This window comes from Felis catus, chromosome X (assembly GCF_018350175.1).
Source record: "Felis catus isolate Fca126 chromosome X, F.catus_Fca126_mat1.0, whole genome shotgun sequence".
NCBI lineage: Eukaryota > Metazoa > Chordata > Mammalia > Carnivora > Felidae > Felis > Felis catus.
Genome location: NC_058386.1, coordinates 103,362,210 through 103,376,480, shown reverse-complemented (window position 1 = coordinate 103,376,480; position 14,271 = coordinate 103,362,210). Strand labels below are relative to the sequence as shown.

At 35.8% G+C, this 14,271-nt stretch overlaps 1 pseudogene; it reads left to right on the top strand.

The window, feature by feature from the left end:
* Positions 1-9,381: 9,381 nt before the first annotated feature.
* Positions 9,382-10,648, top strand: LOC101098446 (annotated as a pseudogene).
* The last annotated feature ends 3,623 nt before the right edge of the window (positions 10,649-14,271 follow it).

The following is a 14,271-nucleotide window of genomic DNA, read 5'->3' as shown; positions in this document are numbered from 1 at the left end:
CGAGAAAAACAAAAATTAAAGGAGTTTGTGACCACTAAACCAGCCCTGCAAGAAATTTTAAGGGGGGCTCTCAGAAGGGAGAAAAGATGAAAAAAATATATATATTTCTGTTTATGGACTATACTTATACTTAGTGTATGGAATATAAAGTATATATATGGACTATAAGCATATATGGAGAAATAAATAAATACCAAAAGCAAAAACAAGAGCAAAGATTAGAAAGGACCAGAGAACACCACCAGAAACTCCAACTCTACAAGCAACATAATGGCAATAAATTCATATCTTTCAGTACTCTAAATGTCAATGGACTCAATGCTACAGTCAAAAGACATAGGGTAACAGAATGGACAAGAAAACAAGATCCATCTATATGCTGTTTACAAGAGACCCACTTTAGACCTAAAGATACCTTCAGATTGAAAATAAGGGGATGGAGAACCATCTATCATGCTAATGGTCAACAAAAGAAAGCCGGAGTAGCCATACTTATATCAGACAATCTAGACTTTAAAATAAAGACTGTATCAAGTGATGCAGAAGGGCATTATATCATAATCAAGAGGTATGTCCACCAAAAAGACCTAACAATTACAAACATTTATGTGCCAAATGTGGAGGCACCCAAATATACAAATCAATTAATCACAAACATAAAGAAACTCATCGATAGTAATACCATAAGAGTAGGAGACTTCAACACCCCACTCACAGCAGTGGACAGATCATCTAATCAAAAAATCAACAAGGAAACAATGGCTTTGACACACACACTGGACCAGATGGACTTAACAGATATATTCAGAACATTTCATCCTAAAGCAGCAGAATATATATTCTTCTCCAGTGCACATGGAACATTCTCCAGAATAGACCACATACTGGGACAGAAATCAGCCCTAAGTGAGTACAAAAAGATCGAGATCATACCGTGCATATTTTCAGACCACAATGCTATGAAACTCGAAATCACCCACAAGAAAAAATTTGGAAAGGTAGCAAATACTTGGAGACTGAAGAACATACTACTAAAGAATGAATGGGCTAATCAAGAAGTTAAGAGGAAATTAAAAAGTATATAGAAGTCAATGAAAATGATAACACCACAACCCAAAACCTCTGGGACACAGCAAAGGCAGTCATAAGAGGAGAGTGTATTGCAACCCAGGTCTTCCTAAAGAAGGAAGAAAGATCTCAGAGACACAACCTAACCTTACACCTTAAGGAGCTGGAAAAAGAACCGCAAATAAAGCCCAAAACCAGCAGAAGACAGGAAATAATAAAGATTAGAGCAGAAATTAATGCTATCAAAACCAAAAAAAAAAAAAAAAACCTGTAGAACAGATTAATGAAACCAGAAGCTGGTTCTTTGAAAGAATTAACAAAATTGATCAACCACTAGCCAGTTTGATCAAAAAGAAAAAGGAAAGGACCCATATAATAAAATCAGGAGTGAAAGAGGAGAGATCACAACCCACACAGCAGAAATAAAAACAATAATAAGAGAATATTATGAGCAATTATATGCCAATAAAATGGGCAATCTGGAAGAAATGGACAAATTCCTAGAAACATATACACTACCAAAATTGAAAGAGGAAGAAATAGAAAATTTGAAGAGACCCATAACCAGTAAGGAACTTGAATTAGTAATCAAAACTCTGCCAAAAAAAAAAAAGAGTCCATGGGGCACCTGGGTGGCTCAGTCGGTTGAGCATCTGACTTCGGTTCAGGTCATGATCTCTCAGTTCGTGGGTTCGAGCCCCATATCGGACTCTGTGTTGACATCTCAGAGCCTGGAGACTGCTTCAGATTCTGTGTCTCCCTCTCTCTCTGCCCCTCCTCCACTCATGCTATGTCTCTCTCTCTCTCTCTCTGTCTCTCTCTCTCTCTCTCTGTCAAAAATAAATAAACATTAAAAAAAATTAAAAAAGAAAAGAGTCCATGGCCTGGTGGCTTTCCAGGGGGAATTCTACCAAACATTTAAGGAAGAGTTAACACCTATTCTCTTGAAGCTGTTCCAAAAAATATAAATGGAAGGAAAACTTCCAAACTCTTTCTATGAAGCCAGCATTACCTTGATTCCAAAACTAGACAGAGACCCCACTAAAAAGGAGAACTATAGACAAATTTCCCTGATGAATATGGATGCAAAAATCCTCAACAAGATATTAGCCAACCAGATCCAACAATACATTAAAAAAATTATTCACCATGACCAAGTGAGATTTATACGTGGGATGCAGGGCTGGTTCAATATACACAAAACAATTAACGTGATTTATCACATCAATAAAAGAAAGGACAAGAACCATATGATCCTCTCAATAGATGCTGAGAAAGCATTTGACAAAATACAGCATCCTTTCTTGATAAAAACCCTCAAGAAAGTAGGGATAGAAGAAGCATACCTCGAGATCAAAAAGCCATATATGAACGACCCAACACTAATGTCATCCTCAATGGAGAAAAACAGAGCTTTCCCCCTAAGGTCAGGAACAAGACAGGGATGTCCATTCTTGCCACTGTTATTCAACATAGTATTAAAAGTCTTAGCCTATGCAATCAGACAACACGAAGAAATAAAGGGCATCCAAATCGGCCAGGAGGAGGTCAATCTTTCACTCTTTGCAGATGACATGATACTCTATATGGAAAACCCAAAAGATTCTACCAAGACAGTGCTAGAATTGATTCATGATTTCAGCAGATTTGCAGGATATAAAATCAACGCACAAAAATTGGTTGCATTCCTATACACCAGCAATGAAGCGACAGAAAGAGAAATCAAGGAATCTATCCCATTTACAGTTGTACCAAAACCCATAAAATACCTAGGGATAAATCTAACCAAAGAGGTGAAAAATCTATACTGAAAACTATAGAAAGCTTTTGAAAGAAATTGAAGACACAAAAAAAAAAATGGAAAAAGATTCCATGCTCCTGGATAGGAAGAACAAATATTGTTAAAATGTTGATACTACCCAAAGCAATCTACATATTCAATGCAATCCCTATCAAAATAACACCAGAATTCTTCGCAGAGCTAGAACAAAGAATCCTAAAATTTGTATGGAACCAGGAAAGACCCGGCATAGCCAAAGCAATCTTGAAAAAGAAAACCAAAGCAGGAGTCATCACAATCCCAGACTTCAAGCTATACTACAAAGCTGTAATCATAAAGACAGTAAGGTACTGTCACAAGAACAGACCTCAGATCAATGGAACAGAATAGAAAACCCAGAAATGGACCCACAAACGTATGGCCAACTAATCTTTGACAAAGCAGGAAAGAATATCCAATGGAATAAAGAGTCTCTTCAGCAAGTGGTGCTGGGAAAACTGGACAGCGACATGCAAAAGAATGAACCTGGACCACTTTCTTATGCCATACACAAAAATAAACTCAAAATGGATGAAAGACCTCAATGTAAGACAGGAAGCCATCAAAATCCTCCAGGAGAAAGCTGGCAAAAACCTCTTTGATCTTTCCCGCAGCAACTTCTTAATAAACACGTCTCCAGAGGCGAGGGAAAGAAAAGCAAAAATGAACTACTGGGACCTCATCAAAATAAAAACCTTCTGCGCAGTGAAGGAAACCATCAGCAAAACTAAAAGGCAACCGACAGAACGGGAGAAGATATTTGCAAACGACATATCGGATAAAGGGTTAGTATCCAAAATCTACAAAGAACTTAACAAACTCAGTACCCAAAAAACAAATAATCAAGTGAAGAAATGGGCAAAAGACATGAATAGACACTTCTCCAAAGAAGACATCCAGATGGCCAACTGACACATGAAAAAATGCTCCACATCACTCATCATCAGGGAAATACAAATCAAAACCACAGTGAGATACCACCTGACATCTGTCAGAATGGCTAACATTAACAACCCAGGCAACAACAGATGTTGGTGAGGATGCTGAGAAAGAGATTCTCTTTTGCATTGTTCGTGGGAATGCAAGCTGGTGCAGCCACTCTGGAAAACAGTGTGGAGGGTCCTCAAAACACTAAAAATAGAACTACCCTATGACCCAGCAATTGCACTACTAGGTATTTATCCAAGGAATACAGGTGTGCTGTTTCAAAGGGACACATGCACTCCAATGTTTATAGCAGCACTGTCAACAATAGCCAAAGTATGGGAAGAGCCCAAATGTCCATCAATGGATGAATGGATAAAGAAGATGTGAGATATATATATATGTATACACACACAATGGAGTATTACTAGGCTATCAAAAAGAATGAAATCTTGCCATTCACAACTATGTGGATGGAATTAGAGGGTATTATGCTAAGCAAAATTAGTCAGAGAAAGACAAATATCATATGACTTGACTCACATGAGGACTTTAAGATACAAAACAGATGAACATAAGGGAAGAGAAGCAAAAATAATATAAAAGCAGGGAAGGGGACAAAATATAAGAGACTCTTAAATATGGAGAAAAAACAGAGGGTTACTGCAGGGGCTGTAGAAGTGGGCGTAGGCTAAATGGGTAAGGGGCATTAAGGAATCTACTCCTGAAATCATTGTTGCACTATATGCTAACTAACTTGGATATAAATTTAAAAAATAAATTAAAAAAAAGAAAACTAGGGGAAAAAAGAATAAAAAGAAGTGACTGGCTTTCAATAGGAAAAGGTCAACTTTTTCATGATATGAAAAGGAAGCTAGAAATAGGAATACTGATGCAGGTGAGTTTGTAGATTTGGTTGTGGGTAAATGTTGCAGTTCTCTGCTGATGGCTTTTATGATTTCAGTAAAGCATAAGGTGATAGGTTAAGGATAAAGATGGAATGTGCTGGGGAGAGACAATTACTGAATATGATTAAGCAGGAATGGTCCGAGAAATAGGGTAAGAACCAAAAGATACTGTGGAAATTGTTAAAGAAGAGTTTCAGATAAATAGGGACAATCTGTGCTATCACATGTTTTCTAGAAGTTTATTAAGATAAAGATCTTACATGAGAAAGTTATTCCTATTATTAATGAAATAAGATTGAACAGAGTGGTAAAGGTAGAAGCCAGAGTACAGTGGCCTGGGGAAGAGTGCAAGATGAAGAAATAGAAACTGAGAGAGAAGATAGACTTTTAAAGATTAGACAAGAAAATAGGGAAGTGAAAATAGCAAGACAAGATGACTTCTTTGAGGGAGGGATTTATTTCATGTTATTGTTTAAATAGGAAATGCTTGACCATGTGAATATAGGCTATAGGAATGTATCCTATAAAGAAGGGGAAATTGAGGGGGAGAATGGACAGGGGATAATCAATGGACAGAAGTCCTGGGGAAAATTACCTGGGATGAGGTCAGGAACACAGGTGGAAGTGATTGTAAATTTGACAGTGTGGTTATAGACTATTCTAAGAACATTTATAAGAGAAGGTTGACTTCCTGACATTTTCTACAGTTCCCCACTGGATAGAACCATAATGTATTTTGTATGCTTAAAGGTATTCATTAATATTTCAATGCAGCTGAATGTTTTAATGATTAGGTTGTCTTACACAAAACTGCTTAGGTAACTCCTATTCCCCCCAAAATTTATTCATAAAGACATATATGTCCCTCTTCTTTAAAGATCCTTCTTTTAATTAGCATTTCTTTCTTATATCCTATTTATGTTATGAGGAATTAAATATTAACATATTATCTTTCATTTAACCTATAGTGAACATAAATGGTACTCTGAAAAAAAAGAAAAACCTGACTTCAATTTTACTTACTACACCTCTGCTGAGTACCTCATTAGTGCTTTAATGCATGCAGAAAAGGTTAAAATGTACTAAAAGTGACAATTCCTAAACGGAAAGCACTGTGCTTCTGGCTCACTCTTGCACTAAAGTACAATCATTCTGGGAAAAGGAAAGTGCTAGGGAAGAGTTGTCAGAATTGGTAGCTGAATTGCGTTACCATGTGGCCCTCTGAGAGGCCGGAACATCAGAAGCAAAAGGACCTGGATGAATAGGGTCACATTACTTCTCTGAGAAATAAATGAATTGGCTGGAGAGGATGCTATTATGTCCACTTTCACAGGCTCCTATAGAACTCTGTACAACTGAAATATAAATTAAGAGACAGTAATATGGTTGGGCTTATAAATGCAAATTAAAATAAATAATTGAGGGGTAGCTGTTTTTATTCCTCACATTATCTGTTCTCTGGCTAACTGCCTATGTTGGCAACAATGCATCTTCTGAAGAGGAAATCAGAACAACTGAGGATATGCAAATAATCCTGTTTGTATGTTTAAGAAACAAAACTCTTCCTTTTATAGTCACACTTTTGCATGTGTCACATTAGGCCTTCACACCTATGAGAGATGAGGATTGTACACATAAATAAAAAAAAACAGAAAATCCAATCCTCCAAAATACTTTCAAGTTGTATTATCTCTACCTGGCCTATGTGCATAGGACCATTATATTTCTTTTTTTTTTAATGTTTATTTATTTATTTTGAGATAGAGCAAGAGAGCACACCTGTGCACTTGTGCATGCAAGCAGGGGAGGGACAGAGAGAGAGGGAGAGAAAGAGAATCTCAAGCAGGCCCCACCCTGTCAGCACAGAGTCCAAGGCTGGGCTTGATCCCATGAACCCTGAGATCACAACCTGAGCGGAAATCAAGAATCAGATGCTTAACCAACTGAGCCACCTAGGGACCCGCCATTGTGTTTCTTTTTAGTAGTTCATCATTTACTCTTCACTATAAATGAGTTAATTCAGTTAAATTTCAGTGTTATAACAAATTTGATAATATTGTGCATTTCAAATCACAAAGGAGTATCCCTTCTCCAGTTATTTTCTCCAAATATTGTATTTTCTCTAGTTTTGCTTAACTGGAAAGTTACCCTTTAAGTTCTAGACTATGGGTCCACATGAGTTTTCTCAGTTACCTTTCTGGTAGTACAAACAATGAGGTATATAGTCAGAGGCATTGGGAAGTTATATGGAACACATGTGGTTTTAGTGTTTGATCCAGCTGACAATATTCTCTCTTAGCTCAAATGATATGAGTTAGACACTGATTTTACCATATGGGTAACTAAGCCACGAAATATATTATCTCAACAACAGTGTCATAACATGTTTTAATAAGGAAACCATTCTAGGTTCTGGATCAAACAAAATCATGCAAATATAGTCACTTTCTTCATGTGCAAAGACATCATTTAATTAACAAAAGTATATGTTATATCAATAGATAACTTAGCAAGTTTCAAAGCAACTCATATATATCTACTGAATGCTTACCATAGCTGTATGCTGTGGGGATCTGGGAATTAAAATATCGTAAGCCAAGCTCAAATGAGAAATTAAAGTGTATTTATAAGTGCACAGTAAAGGTGGTCCATATCCAAGTAAGAGTGCTGAGGTTAATTAAGTACAGATTCCTGGGTTCAAAAATGTTTACTCCTAGGAATTTCTCCTATGGAAATACTCATTGTTTTGGAGGAATCATTGGCCAGAATTGTAGTAAGACTCTTCTATTTTTTTTTTTTTTTTTTTGCCAAGCCACAAATTTGCTAATAGGTCATGTTTATAAGAAAGTGAGTCAGATTCAAAACTTGAAGAGATGGCATTAATCAAATAGATTTTCCCCAAATAAGTTATTTTCCTATATACTCAGGATTAAATTAAGTAATAATCATATATCTGCTGGCACAATTTTTTTAACTCTTTCATATGTTCAAGTGCACATGCATACACTGCATATTTAAATTCAGTCTTATGAAGGGCTGACAAAAAGATGTTTTTCCATGTCCAACAAATGGGACACAATTTTCTCAGTATTTCCTCTTTTTTCAGTGCCCTAGAAATCTTTATAAGCAGCATGGTTAAGAAGACATCCAATGAAAGCTTTATTTTATTAATGTGGTCACTGAAGGGCAAACTTCTTATGTTTGCTTACAGAAATATTACAAAGTTTTAAGCATGTGAAAAATCTCAAATATCTAATGCTGTCTTTTCCTTTTCTTTTGTTTATAAATTATTTCATAGGACTTATAAATATCTAAATTTTGCTATACTAAGCTCTGCTCACAATTTACTAAGTACATATGGTCACATATAAAAGAAGCATTGTCATATGGCAAATAGCCAAGGCTTTGGCCTACAGAGTTGGTGTTGTCCAATTCGATCCCCTTGGCACTCATAAAACTGTGAAAGGATTATACACATACACATGCACAGACACACACACACACACCCACACACAACTACAAACACTGCGATTAAAATCCTTGTATCCTTATTTATCCAGAGGTCAAATGCATCTTCATTTGTAATAGCAAACATTGATAGCAGTCTAAATATTTGTAAATAGGGAATTCAATAAATGTAATTTAGCATATAGGTAAACAGAACACTATAAACCTAAAAAAAAAAGGAAATCTACATTTACTGAAATGAAAAGATGTCCACAATGAGATAAATATGATATTATAAAAGAAAAAATATACATATATACGCATATATTTATGGAAAGATGTATACTAAGCTGTTAAAAGTTGATCTTAAGATTATGGTACAACTTCCAAATTTACTTAGCAGATTTTATTTATGTCTTTATAGTATATATGAATTATTTACTTAATAAGAATAAATATATAACATAAAACAAGTAAATTGAAGGAAAGCCATGTGTGGCATAATTTTACCTACATAAAACATGTACATATATGTTTATATATGAAAGAAAATTCCAGGAGGATACATACCTAATACTTAATAGGGATTTTCTGTTACTATTAAAGGGTGGAGTTATGGTAAGAATTCAACATTCTTTATACTGTTTGAATGTTTTATGCATTATGCATTACAGAGTAATCTGTACATAGTGACCTTAACCTTAGTTGACTAACTGAAGAAAGAAGTATATATTACATAATTCTTGTGTAATTAAATAGGCATTTCCATATAAATAACATGAAGGGTGTACTTTAGGTAAAGTTTATCTGAAAAACAACTGTAATTATTATCATTAGATTTTTTTTTAATTTTTTTTTCAACGTTTATTTATTTTTGGGACAGAGAGAGACAGAGCATGAACGGGGGAGGGGCAGAGAGAGAGGGAGACACAGAATCGGAAACAGGCTCCAGGCTCTGAGCCATCAGCCCAGAGCCTGACGCGGGGCTCGAACTCACGGACCATGAGATCGTGACCTGGCTGAAGTCGGACACTTAACCGACTGCGCCACCCAGGCGCCCCTAGATTTTTTAATGAAAAAGAAATTTATTGGAAGTCATAAGACTACCATTATAAAACATGATCAAGCTATCAGAAAATGTTTTTAAAAATGATACTTGGGTTAGATGGCCAAACCAAGATGGGTCAGTGAGAGTGGTGGTGATGACCCCCTGGAGGTGGCAAGAAGGATGACAAGGACAGGAAAAAAATACAAACTTCCTGTACCAACTACAGTGCAGTAAAAGAAGAAAAAGGGACCAGATGCTGCCAGCAAGTTGCCCCTGGTGACACCTCATACTCAGTGCTGGTTAAAATTATTGAAATTAGAGAGAATTAAAGATTATCTTCTCATGGAGGAAGAATTCATTAGAAATCAGGAACAAATGAAGCTTTTAGAAGAAAAGCGAGAGGAGGAAAGATCAATGGTTGATGATTGAGGGGGACCCCAAAGGTAGGAACATTTGAAAATATCATTGACGACAACTATGCCATTGTGTCTATATCTGTAGGCTCAGAACACTACATCAGCATTTTTTCCATTGTAGACAAAGGTCTGCTGGAACCAAGCTGCTCAGTCCTGCTTAACCTCAACACATAGAGGTGCTCATGGATGACACAGATCCCTTGGTTACAGGGATGAAGGTAGGAAAGTCCCCCCAGGAAACCTATGCTGATTTTGGGGGGTTGGACAACCAAATCCAGGAAATTAAGGAATCTGTGGAGCTTCCTCTCACTCATCTTGAATATTATGAAGAGATGGATATGAAGCCCCCAAAGGGGGTCATTCTAGATGATCTGCCAGGCACAAGCAAAACCTTATTAGCTAAAGCAGTAGCAAACCAAACCTCAGCCACATTCTTGAGAGTGGTTGACACTGAACTTATCCAGAAGTACCTAGGTGATGGGTCCAAACTCATTCAGGAATTGTTTTGAGTTGCAGAAGAACATGCACCATCCATTGTGTTTATTGATGAAATTGATGCCATTGGGACAAAAAGATAAGACTCAAATTCCAGTCGTGAGAGAGAAATTCAATGAACCATGTTGGAACCATTGAAACAGTTGGATGGATTTGATATAAGGGGTGACATGAAAGTTATCATGGCCGCAAACTGAATAGAAACTTTGGATCCAGCACTAGTCAGATCAGGCTTCATTGGCAGGAAGATGGAGTTCCCCCTTGCCCAATGAAAAGACTAAGAAGTGCTTCTTTCAGATCCAAACAAGCAGGCTGACACTGGCCAATGACATAACCCTGGACAAGTTGATCATGGCTAATGATGACCTCTCTTGTTGCCAACGTCAAGGCAATTTATATAGAAGCTCGTCTGATGGCCTTGAGAGAGCATAGAATGAAGCTAACAAATGAAGACTTAAAAAAATCTAAAGAAAACGTTCTTTATAAACCACAAGAAGGCATCCCTGAGGGGCTCTATCTCTAGCAGACCACAGTTAACTTCAGGGAAATGGCTGGGAGTGTCCCCACCCCTTAGATGGATGAGATTGGGGAAGCTGCCTAGAGGAATCCATGTTCTAGTTGCTCTTTATTAGCAAAATCTCCTTTGTACCTTTTTGAGCATATGTACAGGATACCCAATAGGCTGCCTTTATCTGTTGGTCACATGCAGTACTCTCTCCCCAGTAAAGTGTGCCCCTGTCAAAAAAAAATGATACCTAAGGATCAGTTAAATTTAAGAAAACCTGGCATACATATAGACTATGCTATTTGTGATAAATGGGGGGAGTGTTGTCTGTCTTTAGTGTTTTCCTGAATTTTCTTCCTTTTTTTTTTGTAAACCAGGTGAAGGAAAATAAATTGAAGTAATTTAGAGCCTTTGATGGCAAACAATTTCTTATTGGAAGTCCTGTTTTTCATAGAAATACACATGGTAAAAGTATATTTCACTTTCCTTAACTAGTTTAACAAAATCATAAGACTACATCATTTTTGGTAGGGAAAATCAAGTAACTTTCAAAATTAATGAACATGTAATATTATTCTTACATTTTACCGGATTGTCATTTTGCTGAAGACTAGGTCCATATCTTTCACTAATTTTTCTCAGCACTATATTCATTATGTGTTCAAATTCTCTCTAAAACCAATGGCTAAAATCAAGAAGACAAGAAACCCAAAAGCCCAAGTGTCCATTGACTGATGAATGGATAAAGAAGATGTACATACACATAATGGAATGAATACTACTCAGCCATCAAAAAGAATGAAATCTTGACATTTGTAATGAGATCGATGGAGCTAGAGTATATTATGCTAAGTGAAATAAATGAGTCAGAGAAAAACAAGTATCATATGGTTTCACTCATATATTGAATTTAGGAAACAAAACAGATGAACATATGGGAATGGGAAAAAAAGAGAGAGGGAAGCAAACCATAAGAGACTCTTAATGATAGAGAACAAACTGAGGGTTGATGGAGGTGGGTGAGGGATGGGCTAAATGGGTGAGAGGTATTGTTATGATGAGCACTAGGTGTTATATGTAAGTAATGAATCATTAAATTCTATTCTTGAAACCAATATTACAATATATGTTACCTAATTAGAATTTAAATAAAAATTTGTAAGAAGAAAATCATAAGAAACAAGTGTTGGCAAGGATGTGGAGAAAAAGGAACCCATGTGCACTGTTGGTAGGAATATAATTTAGTACAGCCACTGTGGAAAACAATATGGAAGTTCTTAAAAAATTTAAAATAATACTATATTATCCAATAATTCCACTAGCATTACCCAGGGATAGCAACAACACTAACTTGAAAAGTTATATGTACCTGTATGTTTATTACAGCATTAACAATAGCCAAGACATGGAAACAACCTAAGTATCCATCAATAGACAAATGGATAAGGAAAATGCACATACACACACACACACACACTCACATAGACAAAATGGAATATTACACAGCCATAAAAAGGGTGACATCATGCCATGTCAACAACATGGATGGACCTAGAAGGTATTATGCTAAGTGAAATAAGTCAGACTGAGAAAGACAAATACCATTTTATTCCAATCACAAATGGAATAAAAAAAACACAAACAAAAAGTAGAATCAGAACTATAAACACAGAGAACAAACAGATAATTGCCAGGGGTGTAGGGAAAGGGAAAATGGGTGAGAGGAGAGGGAGATAAAGGCCTCCAGTTATGGAATGAGTAATTCAGTGGAATAAAAAAAAGCATAAGGAATACAGTCAATGATATTGTAATAGCAATGTAACAGGACAGATTGTAGCTACATTTGTGGTGAATATAACATAATGTATAAACTTGTCAAATCAAATCACAAATTTGTTTACCTGAAACTAATGTAACATTGTGTGTCAATTACAAATAACTAAACAAATAACTAAATAAGTAGATAAATAAATAAATAAATAAATAAATGTAACAGAATTAACAAAACCAAATTGTCTCTAAAACCAAGACTTTAAGTGGGGTCTATGTCTGCTGTAATGCTAGCTTCACAGAATGAATTTGAAAGCTTTCCTTCCATTTCTATATTTTAGAACAGTTTGAGAAGAACAGGTATTAACTCTTTTTTAAATGTCTGGTAGAATTCTCCTGGGAAGACATGGGGCCCTGGACTCATGTTTGTTGGGAAATTTTTGATAACTGATTCAACTTATTTGCTGGTTGTGAGTCTGTTCAAATTTTCTATTTCTTCCTATTTCAGTTTTGTTAGTTTGTATATGTCTAGGAGTTTTTCCCTCTCTTCCAGAATGCCCAGTTTGTTGGCACATAGTTTTTCATAGTATTCACTTATAATTGTTTGTATTTCTGTGGTGTTGATTGTGACTCTTCTCTTTCATTTGTGATTTTACCTATTTGGGTCTTTTGTAATTTCTTTTGGATAAGTATGGTTAGTGGTTTATCAATTTTGTTAATTCTTTCACAGGACCAGCTTTTAGTCTCATTGATCTGTTCTACCATATTTTTTGTTTGTTTGTTTTTATAACATTTATTTCTTCTCTAATCTTTATTATTTACCTTCTGCTTGGTTTAGGCTTTATTTGATGTTTTCTTTTCTGGTTCCTTTAGATGCAAGGTAAGTCTGTGTGTTTAAGACCTTTCTTGTTTCTTGAGATAGGCCTGAATTACAATATACTTTCCTCTTAGGACTGCCTTTGCTGCATCCCAAAGGGTTTGGACTGTCGTGTTTTCATTTTCATTGGCTTCCATGTATTTTTTAATTTCTTCTTCAATTTCATGGTTAACCAATTCATTCTTTAGTAGGATGTTCTTTAATCTCCATATATTTGAGGGTTTTCCAAATATTTACTTGTGGTTGATTTCAAGTTTCATAACGTTGTGATCTGAAAATATGTATGGTATGATCTTGACTTTTTGTACCTGTTGAGGGCTGATTTGTGACCAAGTATGTGATCTACTCTGGAGAATGTTCCATGTGCACTCTAGAAGAATGAGTATTCTGCTGTTTTAGGGTGAAATGTTCTGAATATATCTGTTAAGTCCACCCAGCCCAATGTGTTATTCAATGCTATTGTTTCCTTGTTGATTTTCCGGTTAATTTGTCCATTGCTGTGAATAAGGATATTAAAGTCCCCTACCATTATTGTATTATTGTCAATGAGTTTCTTCATGTTTGTGATTAACTGATATATATATTGGTGTTCCAAGTTAAGGGCATAAATTATTTACAATTATTAGATCTTCTTAGTGGATAGACCCCTTAATTATGATATAATGCCCTTCTTCATCTCTTGTTACAGTTTTTTTTAATCTAATTTGTCTGATAGAAGTATGGCTACTCTGGCTTTCTTTTGACATCCATTAGCATAATAGATGGTTCTCCATTCCCTCACTTTCAATCTGCTGGTGCCTTTAGATCTAAAATGAATCTCTTTTAGCCAAATACACATGAATCTTTTTTTTTTTTTTTGTCCACTATAATACCCTATGTATTTTGATTGGAGCATTTAGTCCATTTACATTCAAAGTGATTATAGAAAGATATGAATTTAGTGCCATTGTGTTACCTGAAAAGTTGGTGTTTGTGATAATGTTCTCTGGTCCTT